Source organism: Kogia breviceps, chromosome 1, assembly GCF_026419965.1.
Source record: "Kogia breviceps isolate mKogBre1 chromosome 1, mKogBre1 haplotype 1, whole genome shotgun sequence".
Classification (NCBI taxonomy): Eukaryota; Metazoa; Chordata; class Mammalia; order Artiodactyla; family Physeteridae; genus Kogia; species Kogia breviceps.
In genome coordinates, this window is record NC_081310.1 from 168,683,285 (window position 1) to 168,702,577 (window position 19,293).

Sequence of the window (19,293 nt, forward strand, 5' to 3'; positions counted from 1 at the left end):
AACCCACACTTCTCTGTTAATGTCAAGAATTAAATGGTATCTAATTTCCAACAAGATGAGACCATTATTATCAACATTTGTTTAGATTTGACTGTGCGGTTTTCTACTCTTAGTGTTCATCAGTGTTTCCTGTGTATCCTGTCTTGACCTTTCTTGAATTACTTATTCTGATACAGTTTTTATTTTGTTGGAGTAATTCCTGGAGTAATTTTTTTTTAAGAAAAGATAAGTGGGTGGCGTACTATTTTTAGTGCTTCTCTGTTTGGCTTTGAGACTTGGCTGAGTAAGGGATCTTAGGGCTTTAACCGTTTTTCCTCAAAGCTCTGTAATCTTGGCTTTGTTGCCCTCTAGCAGTTAATGATGCAGATGTCAAGTGCAAAGTCAATTTGATTCTCAAAATTTGTATAGAGACTGTCAGAGAGGAAGCTGAGTTTATTGCTCACTGGGTAAGGGGGAACTTCACCTCCATGGAGTCTCGGCATATCTGGAGGAGTGAGGCAAGGTCAGGATTTGTTGAGGATTGGAAGTCGTTAAAATGGGTATGTCAGCATGGGAGCTGACTAGGATTGTGTAAGAAATATAATACAGCAGTCGCAGACAGGTAGAAACAGTGAGGAGGAATTTTGAGGCAAGGCAAGGGATTCAAAGAACTTATGGAGCCTTCAGCACGTTTCAGTAATGAGCAGTGAAGCCATTTGCCAGGGCTAGAGTCTAGTGGAAGCACTAAGTAATACCCATGAAGACAGTAAGGTGTGTGGGCAGGTGGTTTCTGTCCCCCCCCCCCCACTGTACTTTGGTGTCTCTGGCACCTGAAGGATTCACTCATTATCCTTGGATTTCAGGAATTCCATCCCTCCTGCCCTGCCCCAGCTCTGCTGCCTCTGTGTGAGTTTCCTGGGTGTTTGGCAGGTGGACCTTTCCCTTGCCCATGTTGGGTGAGGCTGGCTGAGCTCTGATTAGACTCTCTGTCCCTCCCACTTGTCTGCTTTTCCTCAGACTTGCTGGCCAGCTGGTGCTACTATGGATCTGTTCTTACTTGTACATTTCTCTTTTCATTTCAGTGGTGTCTGGGGGAGAAGAGGTAGACAGATGGGCCCAGTTTGCCATATAGAACCTCAAGTGTGTGTAACATTCCTGGTGACCCCAATGTAGCTGTGTCCACCAGGCTCTCCCACCTGCCATCAGAAGCTGGAGTGGCATTTAGGTTACACTGAATGAAAGAGAGGAGAGCCGTGACTCACTCCTCACACCTCATCCCATCTCCCAGGCCACACCGCTGGGCCTGACCACATTACCTCACTGATTAAAATGGTTTGGTGACCTCACTCCCCTACAAGATCAAGTCCAGACTATCTCATATACCAAATTCTTTTTTTATACTTTTAAAAATAGATTTATTTATTTATTTTTGGCTGCATTGGGTCTTCATTGCTGAGCACGGGCTTTCTCTAGTTGCGGCGAGTGGGGGCTCCTCTGCATTGTGGTGCGCGGGCTTCTCATTGCGGTGGCTTCTCTTGTTGCAGAGCACGGGCTCTAGGCGTGCAGGCTTCAGTAGTTGTGGCATGCAGGCTCAGTAGTTGTGGCTTGCGGGCTCTCTAGAGCTCAGGCTCAGTAGTCGTGGTGCACGAGCTTAGTTGCTCTGTGGCATGTGGGATCTTCCCGGACCAGGGCTCGAACCCATGTCCCCTGCCTTGGCAGGCGGATTCTTCATCACTGTGCCACCAGGGAAGCCCTTTACCAAGTTCTTTCCCTGCCCAGCTCTTCCCTCATGAGCTATCACTGCCCATTACCTCCAGCCATATGGACCGCGTGCAATTTCTCGAACCTTCAGTCAGTTTGGGATCTCCTGTCTATTTACACTGCTTCCTTTGTTTGAGATGCCCTCTCTCTTTCTCACACATTCAGACACCATCAGAATTGACTGCTCTTTTCTTTATGCCTTCACCATGTAGCAGCTTAGAACCAGCGATGCTGTAATGCATTCCTTTGATTTCTTGCCCCTCACCCATTCCCACCCCAACTGTGATCCCCTTGAAGGGAGGGAATAAATCTTTGCTGTCTTCTATCTCCAGGACCTACTACCCAGCCTGGCCCCAAGTAGGCACTGAATGCACATCTGTTAAATGACTGAACGGCCGAATTAGGTTCTAAAGGGAATTGTTCTGTGCTGTGTGTGACACACCATGCCTGGCTCTAGGGGTGGGGGGGGTGAGTCAGACCAACCTGTCCCAGGTGTAGGCTGTCTACCGTGGCTTTAAGACTCCTGGAGTCTCTGTGCACAAGGGGTGCTGTTACTTACCCTAAGAGGCCAGCAGATGTGCTCTCTGCATTCTGGGGAAGCAGGACTTAAGTCCAGTTTGGTGGGATTGGCGGGAGCTGGGTGAGCCTTCTGAGGAAGGATGGGTAGGATTCGGCCAGGTAGAATGGTTATGGAGGGGGAGGGGAGTAGCATGTGGGCAAAGGCTCAGAGGTGGGAAACTGTGGACTGTGTTTATAGAATAACATGTTCTGAGACATTGGTGTTTCTATACTTGGAGGGATAGAGCCAGCTGTTTTTAATAATTTGAGATCTGTTAGAGGGCATGAGGTCAGATCTGGAGATGATGGAAAAACATGGAGTGGTGAAAAGTTTGGGTGCCTTGGACAGCAGAATTGGGAAATCATAGACAGCAACCACAGAGCAAGTTCAACCATTCAGCTGTGTGGTGGTGCGATGCTGCCCTGGGGTGTGGGACAGGGCTGGCTGGATTTGAGAGCAGCAGGTATAGCAGAGAGGGGACAGCAGAGGGGCTTTGGTTAGCTGTGCATTTGTAGGAGTCAGCAGTTGGATGTAGTTGCCAAAACATTAACTATCCCAAGTCTGTGTGAATATAAAGCATGGTGCCCAAGAGAAGGAAGGTGACAGTGCCCCAGGCCTGCGTGTAGGTTACCCCAGACCTAGATCACTGGATGCACTGGAATAGTGCCAGGCATGGGTCTAGGCCCTTTACATGTACTGAATCGTTAAAACCCTGGGAGGTACTTGCCACTCTTAGCCCCCCACATCAGGCACAGCAAGGTTCAGCAACTTTCCAAAGCAGAGGTAATGAGGAGAAGGCCCAGGCTGGAACCCAGGTATCCCAGCCTTAGGTGCCCTGTTCTCAGCCACCACTCCACACCACCTCCAGCAGACATAGCAGAGTACAGCTCAAGGCAGCAGTGTGGATGTGACATGCCATGCTAGATTCAACTAGAACAGCTCAGGCTTTCTAGATCATGAAACATGTTCCTCTGTATTTTCTTGTTTGATTCTAACCACAGCCTGGTAAGTTGATTATTAAAAACTGGTGCAGTAAACGTTGTTGCCTCCCTTGGCCCTGAATGCTCTGTTTTGTTTGATGGTTTGGGGAATGCAATGCGTACTTATGTCTATTATTGCGTTTAATTCTCACCCAGGCCCCAATAGGGGTCACCTTTGCAGGTTGTCTTGGTTTTTCTCTTGCCATGTAACAAACTACTTCCAACACTGTGGCTTGAAACAACCCTCCTTTGTTAGCTCACAGCCCTATAGGTTTGAAGTCGGGCACAGAGTCGCTGGGTTCTCTGCTCAGGGCTGAAATCAAGGTATCCGTAGGCTGAGTTCTCATCTGGAGGCTCAGGGGAAATGCCGCCTTTCCAGGCTTATTCAATTGCTGGAATCCAGGGGCTAGGGAGTTGCAGGGAGTCAGCAGGGGGCTTCTCTCAGCTCCAAGAGGCTGCCCTCAGGTCCTTTCCACACGGCCCCCTCCACCTGCAAGTCAGCAAGTGCATGTCAAATCCTCCCCTTGATTCTAAGCCCTATGACTTCGTCTTCTGTGACCAACCAGAGAGAAATCTGCTTTTAAAGGACTTTCTCAATTAGGTCAAGCCAGGGAATAATCTCCCTATTTTAAGATCAAGTGCGCCCTATAACAGAACCTAATTGTGAGAGTAAAATCCATTATAGTCACAGGCCTAAGGATCATGCGTGATGCATACACCAGGGGGGACAGGAAACCTGAGGGCCGTCTTAGAATCCCGCCTACTTACTGGTGAAGAAATAGTGGCTTATAGAAGTTAGGTGCCAGATACAAGGTAGAATATGCTAGGCGCCAGGGCTGCCACGCTACACTGTCTCTCCAGGGATCATGGGGCTCTGGCCTGGAACCAAGACAAGCAGCCTGGGAGGAGTTGGGGCCTGGGCTCCTGAGACCAGGCAGTCACTGTTCTGTGTCTAAAGAAGTTGACCAGACAAACTCTTTGACCATGTTTTTCGACCGTCCCCTGCAGGATTCGGGGTACGAACCCGGGAGCCTCAAACTAGTTCATGGAGGAGCTTCAAGCGACACTGGCCAGGAGAGCTCTCCCTTCCAGGGGGAAGAGCAGAGTGTGAGAGGAGGCAGCTGCTGCAGGAGTGGACATGAACGCTGGTTTTCAAAGAGAACAGCGTTTTAGTTTTGGTCATCGAAAGTGGTGCCTTCAGCACAGGTAGGAAACGGGCGGTCAATGAATATGCTTGCTGGGGGCTCCATGTGGTCTTTCTTGCCTGAGCTTGCTAGAGTCCTTCCTCTTTAAAATGGATGATGATGGTGATGATGGTGATGATGATTGCCTTCCTTGAGCCTCTGTGAAAGTTGGACGTCCTCAGGACTTCCTTGGTCAGGAGTAGAAACCTTGAGGGCCAACACTCTTTCACTGCTCCACACTGTCCCCCCCAAAATGCAGTCCTGTCTCCCCAGTCCCTCAGTGTCCATTCTGTCCTTGGCAAGAACACCGCTTAAGGAACCACGGCCTCCCTACATGCCACCCCCACCATGCTGTCCTGCTGGCCAGCTCCACCCACTTCTCTGTGCCCCACCTCTGCCTCCCAGGATGGCTCTTGCCTAAAGAGGCCCTGCCACCCCCTCCCTAGTTAGAACATCCCAGTGGGTATTGAAGACAGAGCAACATCTTTCAGGGCCCTCCCGGCTATGAAGAAATGAAAGGATGTTGGATTCTCAGCCCAGGCTGCATATTAGAATCACCTGGAGTTTTAAAAAATTCCAATAGCAGGACCCCATCTCCAGAGAGGCTGCCTGAATGGCCCTGGGAGAGGGCCCCAGCATGGCTATATATATGCCCATTTAATTTGTTTTTAGCTCTTTGGGTATGAGTTGTGGTTTCAGGTTAGAAGTTCAGGCTGTGATTCAGGTTAGGTGTGTGGTGTTAGAAGCTCTTTGGGTCAGGAATATGTCTTTGGATGTTTCGTCTGGCTGTGGAGTGCATAAGAATCACCCAGGGAGAAGGAGAGGGAGGGGGAGAGTGCCTCTGTTAAAAAAAAAAAAAAAAATAGACTTCTTGGCCCACCCAGGCATGTTCTCTGAATCAGACTTTCAGGAGGTGGGGACACAGACATCTGTGTTTTTATTCTGATGCAGCCAAGGTTTGGGTGCTCTGGGGCCTCTGGAGATGCTTGTCCTGTGTTTGGGTCTGTGGGCTCAGCTGTGAGTCCCAGTGGGTGCTTCCCAGCCTGGTGTGCTGTGAGCAGTACTCATTCCCTTCCTCCAAGCAGAAGTGTTCTCACTTACAGAGAGGAGGACAGGGACTCAGGCAGCCCTCAGAGACAGCATCTCTGTAGCTGTCTGAACTATCCAGTGTCTGGGCCTGGGCCTCTGCCCACAGCTCTGCCATACCACGTGGACCCCCTAGACCCAGGCCATGATCGGGGTTCTCCAGAGGAGGTGGAGGAATCATCCCCTGGACTCTGATGAAGAATGACTGGGCATTTGAGCCTCAGTGTGAGGGCATGGTTGATGTGGTACCTAATCGTAGAGGCTCTGGAACTTCCCAAGTTCAAATTCCAGTTCCAGCCTTTACTGCTTTGGGAGGCAGATTGCTTAGACTCTCTGCCTCATCTTTCTTGCTTGGCAAATGGGAGAGTCATGGCTCTTGCCTTACAGGGCTGCTGGCGAGATACAGGTGAGGCCCTGGGATGTTGTCAGACACCTAGCAAGGGCTCCCCAACATGAGCAGCCAGTCCTCTGACTCATGCAGGCAGGTCAACCACCAGTCCGCCCTCCTCATTGCAGCCCTGTGACACATCTGCCATACTCTGCCATCTGGTCCCGGTACATGAGTTCCTAAGAGAGAGTCAAGGTGAAGTTAAGGGCCGATGCTGCACATGGGGCCTGGCGCTTTGCAGACAAGACTGAGTCCTGCAGAAACCACAGTGAGGCTGGTTCTATTGCCTCTTTTGTACAGGAAACTGAGAACAGAGAGGTCCAGTAATTTAAAGACAGTCACACAGCTAGTAAGGAGCAGAACCTCTGGCTACAAAAGACCCAGTACTTTCTTCTCCACTAACATGCTTCCGAAAGAAAGGCAGTAACAGCTTCAAGGAGGACTTCTCCCCCAAAAGTATCTACCTTTTAATAGAAATCAGTAGCACCATAATACAAACGAATGGGTCCCCCTCCCTCGGCATCCTGGGATACCTCATTGTACCTCGATTTAGCATTTGTCTCCTTGTGCACGTATCACAGTTAGCTGTACATGGTCTCCTCCACCAGCTGTCTCAGGGCAGGGTCTGAATTTATTCAGCTAGGTGTGCAGTAGATACTTGAACTATGCTGGAAGTAGAAACTTCTGAGGGCTGCAAGCAGAGAAATGGGGACACTGTCATGGGGAATACAGATGGGGGAATCCTCCCCAGACCTGGCACCTGCCCTTCCCTACTTCACTCTCAAACTCTCTTTTTTGTCCACGGGGGCCCTGGCAGCTGCATGGAAGCATCTGTAGGGGATGGGACTGGCCCAGAGGGAAATGAGCTGTCAGTTCCAGCGAGAAATCTGGTCCCCACCCCTTCCCGTGCTCCCTCTGGGGAATACAAGCATACGTGATTAATGGGGTGCTGACTCAGTGCTTCTGGAGTGTCCAGGCACTCAGGGCCCACTGCTGGCACAGCTTCCCCCAGCCACCAGCGGGGAGGCTGGAATATATGGCATCTGAATGAGGTGGAGGGCTCAGGCCCAGGCAGGCAGGGGTGCCAGGTAGGAGCTGGCCGCGTGCCGGTCTTCGGCGGCCTTGCAGAATCCCCCGTGCCGGGGGGGCCCAGTAATACCATTTGAGGCTTGGGAACGGGTATGTTGGAATTATTTCAGGGCAAGGAGTTGTGGAGTCATGGCCCCTCTCCTTTAGTACAGGCCTGGACTGGGGCTCTCTCCAGAGTAAAGGTAATTTTTGAATAAGCGATTGGAGGATGAATCTAATTTGAAGATGGATATGAAAGCATTTTCTTAGCAGCAAAGCTTTCTGCTAGTAGTTTTCAAACGTTTATAGTTTTAGAAACCATTTTAAAAAGTCAAATCCTGCATGGAATGTGAAGTTAAAGTGGTAGTTTATTAACACACATTTATTTTCTAAGTTTAAAATGTTAACATCTATTTATTATGAGAATCCATTAACAGAGCAATGACTCAGCTTTGATGCATAAAAACATTGAAAGCTCAGGGTCTAGATCAAGTGTCAGCAAACTACAGCCCATGGACCTAACCCAGGCTGCCGCCTGATTTTTGTAAATGAAATTTTATTGGAACGCCTCTATGCCATTCGTTTAAACACTATTTATGGCCACTTTCCCACTCTAATGGCAGAGTTGAGTAGTTGTGACAGAGACTGTCTGTCCCACAAAGCCAAAAATATTTACTGTTTGGCCCTGTATAGAAGAAGTTTGCTGATCTCTGTGCTAGATGATCATTGTATCGGAATATCAGCTGTAACATCCAGGATTGCTTTATCATTTTTGTTTTGTTTGGCTTGCTTGCACGATATTAAGAAAATTCTAAATAAGACAATGTGAGTTGGTAACAGATTTCTCATAGCTGATCTTGTGGCCCAGGATGGACTTCAGTTCAATGTTATATAGACATTTAGGGAGGAGGAGAAGGGAATTCTGGTTTGCATCACTAACGGTGTCAAACATTTTCTTGGATTCCTTCTTATTACAGCACTGAGGAAGCACACAGACATTTATGACATCTTCATGATAATCCATGTAATCCGTTCTCATGTCACTGAAAGCTTTAGCATGTACTTGTTTGTGTGGTTTTACAGAAGTGTGTATAGTCGTGAATTTTTAAAGCAACAACATAAAGATGCCCAGTTAGAAGCTCCAGTCTTTCTCGTTGAAGACACATCTCAATACTGAAGTTCAAGATCCACCCAGGCCTTAGTCCGAGGTCTGTACAAACCACGTGCAGCTGGCCGCGCCCGTTGGCTCGACTCCGTGTTACAGTGTGCCGTAGAACGTGTTTAGAAGTTCAGGTCCGTTTTCCGTAACAGTTTTAATAGGAGTCAAACTATATTTTTAGAATAAAATTCTCACACGACATTTGAAGAACCTCTGAAACACCTCTGCAGAACACAGTTTGAAAACCGCCCCTTCGGCAAATATTAGTGGTTCTCGTTTCTGTGCTGAAGGAGAATGGAGGAGCTAAGGATGCTGAGAGTTTGGGTTGGGAGGCAGGGGAGTAGGTAGTGAAAGATGGTGGAGGAGAGAAGTGAGGGGCTGCTGTCCATGGTGGAGAGGGTCACAGGGCAGGGAGCGGGGGGGTGGTCAGTAGAGGGAAAAGTACTTGGAAAACACAAAGAAGCCCCAGGAGCTCCTGCCAAAGCTGGAGGTGTCTCCTAACAGTTGTTGGTGACTTAAACACAGCTGTCTGGAGCTGCTCTAATAACTTCCAGCCATGGGCTTGGAAGAAGAGGTCCAGAAGATTAAAATATGCTCAAAGACATGGTGGGGGAGAGTGTGGAAGGCTCTTACAAATCGCTTCTAATCATCATGCCAAGGACCTCTGAGGCCGCTCAGCAGATCCAGGCAGGGGAGGGGGGCAAAGGAGAAGGAGGATGGCAGAGGGGTCCTCTGGGTCAGCGTGCCAAGCTGGTTTATGCAGGAGGAAGACACGTGAGCGTGTGCAGTGCTTGTGAGTGACCTGGATGGGGACAGATGTCAAGGCCCCAAGGAGGTGGTGACTGGTGTTGGGCAGTGGCTTTGGGCATTCGAGGCAAAGCCCACACAGCCAGGAGTAAAACCCAGGAGTCCCGGCTCCCAGGCCCCCTGCCTTCCCCTCGGAGGGTGCAAGGAAGGGAGGGGCAGGCTGGTGGCTTCGGGAGGCTGTGGGCTGGAGAAGGCCTCTCGGGGATAAAAAAGCACAAGTTCTTTCTGAGCTTTTGCTGCTCACCCCATAGAAAAAGAACAGTGTTAGATTTTAAAAGGGTGACCTCATTTTTTTCTTATTTACATAGCCCTGTTTGTTTATATAGCCCTTTAGAAATAGCAAACGTGTGCTAAGCTTAGTGCTCCCCCCACCACCAGCGGCAGAGCCACTGTGTGGGGAGAAACACCTTTTCATCTAAGAGAGGGGCAGCCTTGTTTCCGAGGACAGATGGGAGCAAAACAGGACAGGTAGGAAGTTTCGTGGTTTTTCGTGTCGCTTTTCCAAAATAGCCACATGCCTGCCTCCCACTTCCTGACTGGCTCAACTCAGGGTAGATTTTCTCCTGCAGAGGACTTGTGTTCTGTGAATTCTCAGAGAAGCTTGAAGGGATCCATCAACAAGCAAACAGGCTCGATCCCGGAGACCTTGAGCTTGGCACTTTGCGTCCCGCCTCTGCTGCTTACCAGCTGTGTGACCTTGGGCAAGTTGCTTCACCTCTCTGTGCCTCATCTGTAACATGGGGATAACAACACTACCTGCGGTGGCTGTGCAGATTAAATGAGGGAGTATGTGTGAAGGGCTTCGCCCAAGGTGGTCACACAGCAACTCTTAATAAATCTCTTAATCCACAACAGCAATTGTGATATCCATCCCCCACCTGGACAGTTAGTTATAGCAGCCTCCCAGCCATCTTTCCTTCCTGCCGACTGGTCTGCACCAGCCCATCCCTATGTTGGCCCAAAATAATAGATAAAGCACCAATCTGACCGTACTGTCTCTTCCTTAAAATCCACCCAGAGCTTTCAAAGCCTGTGGCCAGGATCCACGAAACTTTCTTTTGAAATGGCCAGGTGTAAATCTTTTAAGCCTTGCCAGCCATACAGTCTCTTGCAGCTACTCACCTCCATTGTTGCTATGTGAAAGCGGCCATGGACAGTGTGTAGAAGAACTGGCGTGCCTGTATTCCAGTAAAACTTCATGCACAAAAACAGGCAGCGGGCTGGATTTGCCAACCTCTGACCTACGAGTCGAGTCCAACTCCTTAGCTCAGCATTCTTAGTCCAGCTGTTCCCGTCACCTCCATCCCTCTTCCACCTCCTCCCTGGCTCCTGGGGAACTCCTCACACTTTAATCCCTTGTGCATTCTTTCTGAACTTTCCTCCTCTGCCTCCTGTGTGCTCCTCCCCCATGGCATTAGGAAACTTTGCCCTGGGATTCTGCAGTCCCCTATCTTTACTTCTACTCTGTCTTTACTGTTAGAGAGCACCCCCAGGCAGGAATTCTGCCATCCTCCTATGACACTGCAGTGCATGTTTTGGTCTTTGTAAATGCTCAGTAATTGTTTGTGACCAAACACAAAGATCTGTGAGAAGACGGTTGCCCTCAGGGAGCTTACGGGCTGGTTAGGAAGCCAGGATGTGAGCTGGTGAAAAGCCAGCCAGCAACCTAGGCAGGAGACGAGAGTGCATGGATTTGTTGGGATATCGATGACCGGTTGGAGGAAGGAGAAGGCATATGAGTCAGACCTTACAGGATGGAAAAGACTATCAGAGAGAGGGAGGTCAGGAAGGCTTTCTGTGCTGGGGAAATGGCAAGAGAAGAGCAGACTCAGTTCTGGGTTCAGGGTGATGAATGGACAGACCAGTAGGGTGAGGGTCTGATCAGGGGTTGGGTGGGTGGTGAGTGAGTTTGGACTTTATCCTGTGAGCCAGAATTTCTCTAAGTGTGATCCACAGCTCCCTCCGCTCCAACAGCATTGCCTGGGGTGTTTCTTTAAAATGCAGCTTCTGGGGCTCTGTCTCAGACTGGAGGCTAGGAGCTGCAAGGGGTTAAGACCACCGTCTATAAGAAGCTGCAACATTGTTGGGGGTGATGATCATGAATATTCTTCAGATTGACGTCACCTGCGGGCATCACAGCCAGGCTGGGTAGAGTTGAGGTAGGTAGGGATGCTTGATCTTCTCCCAAAGCAGGTGGGGACCCCCAAGCTCAGACATGGCAAGTGACTTGCCCAAGGTCACACTGCAAATTACTTGCAGTTATGGGCCTAACTAGTTCTGGAACAGGGCCTGGGGTGGTCCTGAAGTTTCCACAGAGGGAGGAGGGACAGGCATGGTGACTGTCCCAGTGCCCAAAACAGCCCGGTGCACACTGGCACTTGGTCAGCAAGTGCTGAACAAATGAGGGAATGGGTGGGGTGGGTGGATGGATGGATAGTATGGGGACAGAGGAGAGTGGAGGTAGTTTTGAGATAGTTCTGATGTTGCAAGCCTGAAGGTTTAGAAGAATAGTGATACCAGAAGCATAGGAGAAGAAAAGATGAGTTTGGTGCTAAGCATATTGAATTTGAGAGGCCAGCAGGATGGCCAAGCCAAGAGGTTGGCAGCTGGAAAGGCAGGGTTGGGGAGTTCCGGGGATAAGGCAGGTGATGTGTGCAGCTGTGGAAGCTGCTAGTAAGACAAGGTGAGAAATGTAGAGAGAGACAAGTAGGGGATTAAGGACCAAAACCTGAGGAACGAGCACAGGCATCCAGGAAAAAAAAGGTTTGGGTGAAAGAGTCAGAGAAGTGCTCAGAGGGCCAGGAGCAGAGTCAGGATGGGCCGGGGCAGACGGAGAAAAGAGAGATTTCAACAGCCAGTCACCTGGGTAACGCAGCTTGGGCCCCTCTTTAGAATAAAACCAGCCAACCTCAAAGAAATTGTGCCATAGGTAAATAAAAATGTCAATCCAAATAAAACCAAAATCACGAGTTTCTGTTTGCTTGGGATCTGTGCTCCCTGCCGGCAGAACTGCAGGTGTGGGAGAGTGGGCGAATCCTGGACCCGCCTGTCCCACCTGTCAGGACAAGCCCTGCTGTTTTGTCTCTGCCCGGTTTTGGTTGGCATGCTTCCTGGGGATCACTCTGTTGCTTGGAGCCTTCTCCTTCCTCTCCTGTGCCTCACTTTCCCCCTTCCCTTCCACCTCTCTCTTTATTCATCTAACAGATATTTATTATTGGGAATAAAGCTCTGTGCAGAAGAACTCAGCGGAGGCCCCTAAACACAGTGGGGCCTATAAGTCACCCACTGGAGAGATTTTTTTAAAAACATAGAAAAATTCCTGAACTTGCAAATTCAAGTTGCCTAAAAGCAAGAAGGAGCCAGCGATGCCTGGGTCCTCACAGCCCCATCTGGGCCGCTTCTGTGTGGCTGCCTCTGTGAATGAGCCATTCTGGATCAAGTCTGCCTGGGCTGGGTCGGGGAGGCACTGAGGCCCAGGTGTCAGGGTGTTTCCCCCATAAGGCCCTAAAAATATAGCATCTGGGCCAGCTCTAGCTGGCCTCCCTGGAGCTTTCAGAGTCTCTCCTTTCATTGATCCTGCTTGTGCCACCAAACTTGTCCCCTCCCCCCACCCCTAACACACACACACACACACACACACACACACACACACACACACACACACTATGTCACAGTGACACTAGGACCTCCATCACCATCATCCATCGTCAAAGGGGTAGATCACCTTTAAAATCAGCCCTGCCTGGACAGATGGTACCGCTCACCATTTTAAGTGACAAAACACACACATTCCTGCCTCTGAATATATTGTCAGCTTATCACATATTGTTTTGTGAGATATTAAAGATATGAACATATTATCTATAAAATAAATATAAAGGTATTATCTTTTACTTATATACAGTATGTAGTAGATGACATCAGGAAAGGAAAGGAATCAGGTGGTTAGGGCGGGCCCACCAGAGAAGTGGCATTTGAGCAAAGACCTGAGGGGTAAGAGAGTGAGCCCTGGGGCACCTGGGGAAGAGTGTTCGGGCAGAGGTGGGATCCTGCCAGGTGGGAACAGCAAGGAGACCAGTGTGGCTGGAGGGGCAGGGGTGGGGGCGGAGGAGGAAGATGGTGGCAGAGGGTGAGTGTGCACAGATAATTGAGAAGCCACTGGAAGTCCAAGCCCTGGAGTGGCCTGATCTGCCGAATGTTCTGGAAAGCCCATCCGGCTGTGTGTGGAGACCACACTGCAGGAAGCCAGGGCAGCATGGGAGGCTGGTGGCGGCATCAGGAAGCGATAGTGTCGCAGACCAGGGTGGCAGCTGTGGGAAGTGGTTGGATTCTGGGCATAGTCTGAAGGCAGAGCCGACGTGATCCACCAGCAGATGGGATGTGTAGTGTAAGAGAAAGAGATTAGGGAGGAGAGCCCTGCTGGTATGCACATTTGCTCACTCTGCACTCAGGCTAGTCAACCTCTCTAAGCCTCAGTTTCCTCATCTGGAAAATGGGGCAGTTGGATCGATAACTTCCCAGATCTCTTCTGGCTTGAAAACTCACCACTTCAGCTTAGGTCACTGGTGGCTGGCTTTAAGGATGTGGAGTGGAACTTTTGCTTTAAAAAGGGGGCTTAGACTAGACACAACTGACAGAGAAAGAAAAGGGAGAGGAGCATTCCAGGCAGAGGGAACGGCAGAAGCACAGACTAGGGGGCAGGGTCAAGAGGCCCAAGAGCGATGCTGAGGAGCAGTGAGCAGACTCCATGGCTGGGGCTGAGGACTTCGGGAGGAGGATGCCGGGGGCTACAGGGATGGGCACACTACGCCCTTCGGAATAAACCAGCAGGTTCAGGGCCCGAGCATTTTTTGCAAATACTGAGGCCCTCAATTTTGAGCCTTTTCAGATGGATACACTCAGGCAGGAAGAAACAAGGCTTGGCTGCTGTCCGGGGAGAGTTAACCTCCTGGCCCGGCATTGCATAACCGCAAAGCCTGCTGAGCGCAAGGAGACTCTTCTGTGTGGCAGCCAGAGTGGCAAGCCTGGTGGCTCTGGGCTCTGGCACCGTCCCGCAGCGGAACAAACAGCCCTCCCTTCGTAGATAATGGCCCTCATTGAGCATTGTGTCCATGGCCAGCACCCAGCGCAGGGCAGCTTAGCCTGGGTAAGTTTCCTCTCTTGGCTGCTTAGCAAAATGTTTACACTAAGCCTTTCTAGTAAGACGGTTCCTATGAACCAGCAGGCAGAGAAGCTAGAGAAAAGTGCCCCCCAGCGAGTCTGCTCCCGGCTCAGAGAAATGCTTCTGCACACCCCATGTGTGAACTTGGGTTGGTCATTGCCCTCCAGGACTCTTTTGTAAAATAAGGCACTGAGCTGGAAGATGCGTGAAGGTCTGTCCGGCTCCAAAATTATTGGCATTTTCTCTAAGTGAAGAGTGAGTCCCATTTTCTCATTGGGTGGGGGTAGAATTAGTCTGTCCTTTAATATTTCACAGAGGGCCTTTTTCTCAGGAAGGCATGTGTGTGATTGGGGGGAGCTGAAGATAAGAACTCTGAACACTACTGACTTGGATCTCTCCTACTGCACCGTTGGCACCAGCAAAGACGCTGCCCCTCTGTGTGTGTGTCCTTCAATGGGGAGGAGGTCACTCCAGAGGATGCTGCACTTTAAGAGGTATCAGGACCAGCCGTAGGGGACACCAAACCATGTGGACAGAGGAACATTTGGGGAAACTGGAGTAGAGAGGGCTGTCATCAACCATCCTAGGGGTCATCCTGGAGAAGAGGGGTCAGAGATGTTCTGTGGGGTCCTCGGGACAGAATCAAAAGCAGTGAGTGAAAATAGCATGGCTCATCCTTAGGAAGACGCCTGGAACAATAGGCCCCATAATATTCCAGCCCAAAACACACATACCCTTTGACCCATGGTCCCACTTCTGGGAATCCGGCCTATGGAACAATAGCACCAGTCCGTGAAGATATGTGTACAAAGGATGTTTATTGCAAAATTCCAGTGGCAAAAAAATTAGAAAAAAATATGAAACTCAACAGTAGGGAAGGCTCGAAGGTATTATATTCAACCCGTGACCCATCATTCAGCTATTAAAAAAGAATGAGAGGATTCCCTGGCAGTTCAGTAGTTAGGACTCTGCGCTTTCACTGTTTCACTGCCGAGGGCCTGGGTTCAATCCCTGGTTGGGGAACTAAGATCCCGTAAGCCAAGCTGTGCGGTGTGGCCAAAAAAAAAAAAAAAAAAAAGAGAGAAAGAGAGAGAGAGACAACCCTGTCTCTGTTTAGAAAGGCAGTGGAGTGCAGTGGTTAGGAACACAGAAGCTGGAGGCAGAGTGCCAGGGTTCAGATCTGGATCCCGCAAACTGTGTTACATGACTCTCTGACCATCAGTCTTCTCCTTGGTGAAGGAGGAATTATAATAGGCTTGATGCAGGTGCCTGGTATATAGGAACTGCTCAGAAAATGTTGGCCTTTGACCTAGAAAGATTGGCCGTGAGAAAAGCAAGGTATGGAGAAGTGTACACAGGGTGATTCCATTTTTACAAAAACAAAAAAATGCTTCCCCCACCCCCCTTGCAAAAAAAAAAGAGCAATTGCTGCCGCCCCGGGTCCTGAGTGGCCTCCTGAGAGCAGTCCCTAAGGGAGGCTTGCGTCGTGGAGAGGAGCGCGCACAGTGCTCTTGAAGGCCCCCTTCCAACCCTGAGACTCTGAGACTTTGTAGGCGCATCTTGGCAATCTCAGTGTACATCCTTGCCTGGCATTTGACCCAACCAAATAGTCTGCTGTTCACAATATATATGCCAGGAAAGACTTGTCATTTTCACAGACGAGGAGCAAGGACTCGTTGGTGGCTTTGGTTTTATAAAAAAATGCTTATTGCCCCCAGTGCGCTGCTCATTAGTGGGGCCCATGTGGATCCAGCTGGGACTCTCCAAGTGGGGCCCAGACCCCATTTGGCTTGTGTGAGCCACACCAAGGATGCCATGGCCTAGGCTTGAGATGGACTCTGCCTCGGTCGGCCTCAGACACGCTCAGACTCACCCCCCAAGTGCCACAGGCTTCGGGAGTAGAGGGAGAGAGGTGGCAGGCTGAGAAGACCCCCAGCTGGGGTGTACCTGACGTGGAAATCAGAACCATTTCCTCCGCTCCAGTTAGAGCCGCTTGAGATGGGTACAGAGCGTTATATTAGCAGAGAGAAAGCACGCTTGTTTAAAGGGCTAGTACTAGATTTATTCATGTATTTAACAAATACATTTAAATTTTAAAAAATATTCCAACCAAACAACAACAGCAAAATACACAATAATAGAACAAACAGTGGTAAAACCACTGACCCGCTTAAAAGCAAACACAGCAGAAGCTGCTGCATGGCCTTCCATAACCGCAGGTCCCTCCCCACGCCCCCCAGAGGTGACCATCCTCCAGAACTTGCTGTGAACATCTCAGGGTTGTTCTCTGAACACCTACTATGTGCCAGGCAGAGTGCTGGGTGCTGATTCACCCCGGGGAACAAAACAGACACAGTTCCCACCCTCATGGGACTTGTGGTGTTGGGTGAGACCCCGGTACCTCTATTAGAGGCCTTCGGTGAGCGCCAGTCTTTGGTTACGTAAATGGTCACGTGTCCATCTGGGGCAATGACAAAGGAGAGCCTGGAAGAAGTCCTGACGCCTGCCCTGTCACCAGCCTTGTGACTGGGGGCAAGTCTCCTGAGTGTCGGTCTGTCACACATGAGCTTTGAACTAGATGACATTCAAGGGCTTTCCTGCTCCATGATTATGGGGGGTATGGGGGAGCCTAAACCACAGCTGCCCGGGGACCTGCTCCATCACTCTGGCAGGTGGAGGGGGTGGGGGGAACTTGGCTGTTCATGAAAGGGGGATGCACCCTCGTGCATCCGAAGTGAAATGGTGAGGGGAGGCTTTTGTGCAGGACACAAACCACTAGTAGAACATGAGGTGGTTTTAGGGGAACATGGGTGAAATCCATTTTTTAAGAGTAATTTCTTACTATTAAAACAGTTAACTAAAAACCTAGAGTTGGCAGTTACACCCATGATCCCTACTGCTAAGATGAGGCTATGTTTTAACAAGTCAAATTCAAGTCAATGTAAATTAAAGTTTTATATAAATAACCGTACAGATGGTATGTGTTTCTGGCGAAACGTGGCATGGTGGTCACCAAATGGCACAGCATTTCCCAAACAAGAGCTAATGATGTAAAGGGTGGGGCCCACCTGGCATCTTTAGAGGCCGGCAGAGCCAGCCTGGAACTGGCACGTCACAGCCCAAGAAGTATTGGAGGAATGACTTCATGAATGGCTCCCTCTTTGAAACAGCAGGAGAGAAATTCCCTTCAGATCTTAGTGCCAAGAAGAGCTGCGCTTTTTCTGAGAAACTGCTGTGCTTATCGTCAGGACACTGAGAAGGTACGACTAACTGTGTTGTCCTTCCTTCTTTTACTGCCAGGAAGCCCTACCCTGAACCTAGGGCCCAAACAGAGCCACCACGTGGGGCTCCTAAGCTACTTATCCATGGTCTTTTACCCCTTCTGCTGTAGACCTTACGTTTTCCATTTCCCCTGGGTTGATGCATCATTTTTAACTCAAGCTCCTATTTTGTTTGTGTAAACCACCTCAGTTCCTCTGTGGAATAAAGCAAGTTAAAATTGAAAAAGAAAAAGAAAAAAAAAAAAGGGAAAATTAATTAATTAATTAATCAATTCCTGTGCAAACTGCCTAAGACCAAAGCATTCTTGGCTCTACCTAGCCTGTTGGGATTTCCTGCCAGGAGGTGCTGCTTCCCGGCTAATGTCTGGGTTAGACAGAGACGGTGGCCACTGTCGGTTCTGCACCCCTAGATCTGAACCAGCCAAGTGCTGGGGACCCACTCCTCCAGCAGTTGAACTTTGAGGCCACCTCAGAAATGGGACTCTTCTCTCCAGACTCAGGGCTGGGCATGGCTCTCTCCCTACCAGAGAATCGGGTTTGCAGGCAGCTGTTCCCTTGGGCATTCCTGAGTGCACTTCAGGGCTCTCAGTCTCCCTGTGTGATTGGTTCCTACCAGCTGGTTCTGCTGCTGGCCCCTGACTGCCCAGACTGTGACAACATCTTCTGTCTGACTCCCATACTGCCCAGTCCGGTACATCTGCTACCAGACCCTATGCTGTCCTGAGGGCTCACAGCGCCCACTCCAAACTGTATGATCTCCCTGGCATTATGGCCTCAGAACTTCTGGGGGCCAGGGTGCTCTTAGAAGCACCATGAAATACTAACATTTTTAAAGCAAATGAGTAAAAACATTATGTTAAGTGAAAGAAGCCAGACACAAAATACCATGTATTATATGGTTCCATTTATATGAAATGTCCAGAATAGGCAAATTCATAGAGACAGAAAGTAGATACATTAACAGTTTCCAGGGGCTGGCGGGGAGGGGAATGTGGATTGACTGCTAAGGGGTATGGGGTTTCTTTTTGGAATGATGAAAATGTTCTGGAGTTACACAATGATGGTTGCACAATCTTGTGACTATACTAAAAACCACTTAATCATACATTTAAAAGAGTGAACTTTATGGTATGTGAATTATACTAGATACCGTCTAATAGAGCAGGTTCCAAAAAGTTATGTTCATGAGAGAGACACTCAAAGTTTAGAAAATTCTATTTATTAATAGATTAATATAGTCACTAGTCTTGAAAATGAATACACCCCCTTTTCCAGAAAGGAATCAAGGTGACTTCTGTAAACTATCCGTTAGCTAAGGTTTTCCACAATTATAACTTCTTCATTCATTCATTCTTTCCCTCACAGACACCCATGAGTAGGCACAGAGAATGTCAAGGGAGTTAAAACACAGTTCTGGGGACTTCCCTGGTGGGCCAGTGGTTAAGACTTTGCCTTCCAATGCAGGGGTGAGGGTTCGATCCCTGGTTGCAGAGCTGGGGTCCCACATGCCTCGCAGCCAGAAGGCCAAAACACAAAACAGAAGCAATATTGTAACAAGTTCAATAAAGACTTTAAAAATGGTCCACATCAACAACAACAACAACAAAATCTTTAAAACAAACAAACAAACAGCTCTGCTCTATAAAATCTGTAGCTGGAGATATGATATGTGAAACCATCAGTACAGTGAGGGGTACAACAGAAACTGTCTTGAGCCCAGCATGTAATAGTAAGCATTCAAAAATTGGCAGTGGTCTTTGCCACAGGAGAGGGGAGCTATGAGTGACCTGGACAGGGAGATGGGTGTGATCCTGTTTGGGAAAGAGAAATCGCTCACTTGGGCCAAAACCCATTAGGAAACCCATTTGGAGAGGTTTGTG

General features: G+C 49.3%; 1 protein-coding gene across 9 annotated transcripts in view; it reads left to right on the top strand.

Annotated features, from left to right (window-relative positions):
* HIVEP3 (HIVEP zinc finger 3) overlaps positions 1–19,293 on the top strand; it is a 503,326-nt gene that overhangs the window by 400,538 nt on the left and 83,495 nt on the right. For 6 of the 9 annotated variants that reach the window (XM_067010057.1, XM_067010063.1, XM_059046140.2 and 3 more), the window contains one exon: positions 4,288–4,485. The exons of 2 other annotated variants lie outside the window; for them this stretch is intronic. The gene's annotated coding sequence lies outside the window, so the exon portion shown is untranslated. Of the gene's footprint in view, positions 1–4,287; positions 4,486–14,463; positions 14,627–19,293 lie in introns of all 9 variants that reach the window. One more of the 9 variants, XM_067010052.1, reaches the window with a different exon arrangement.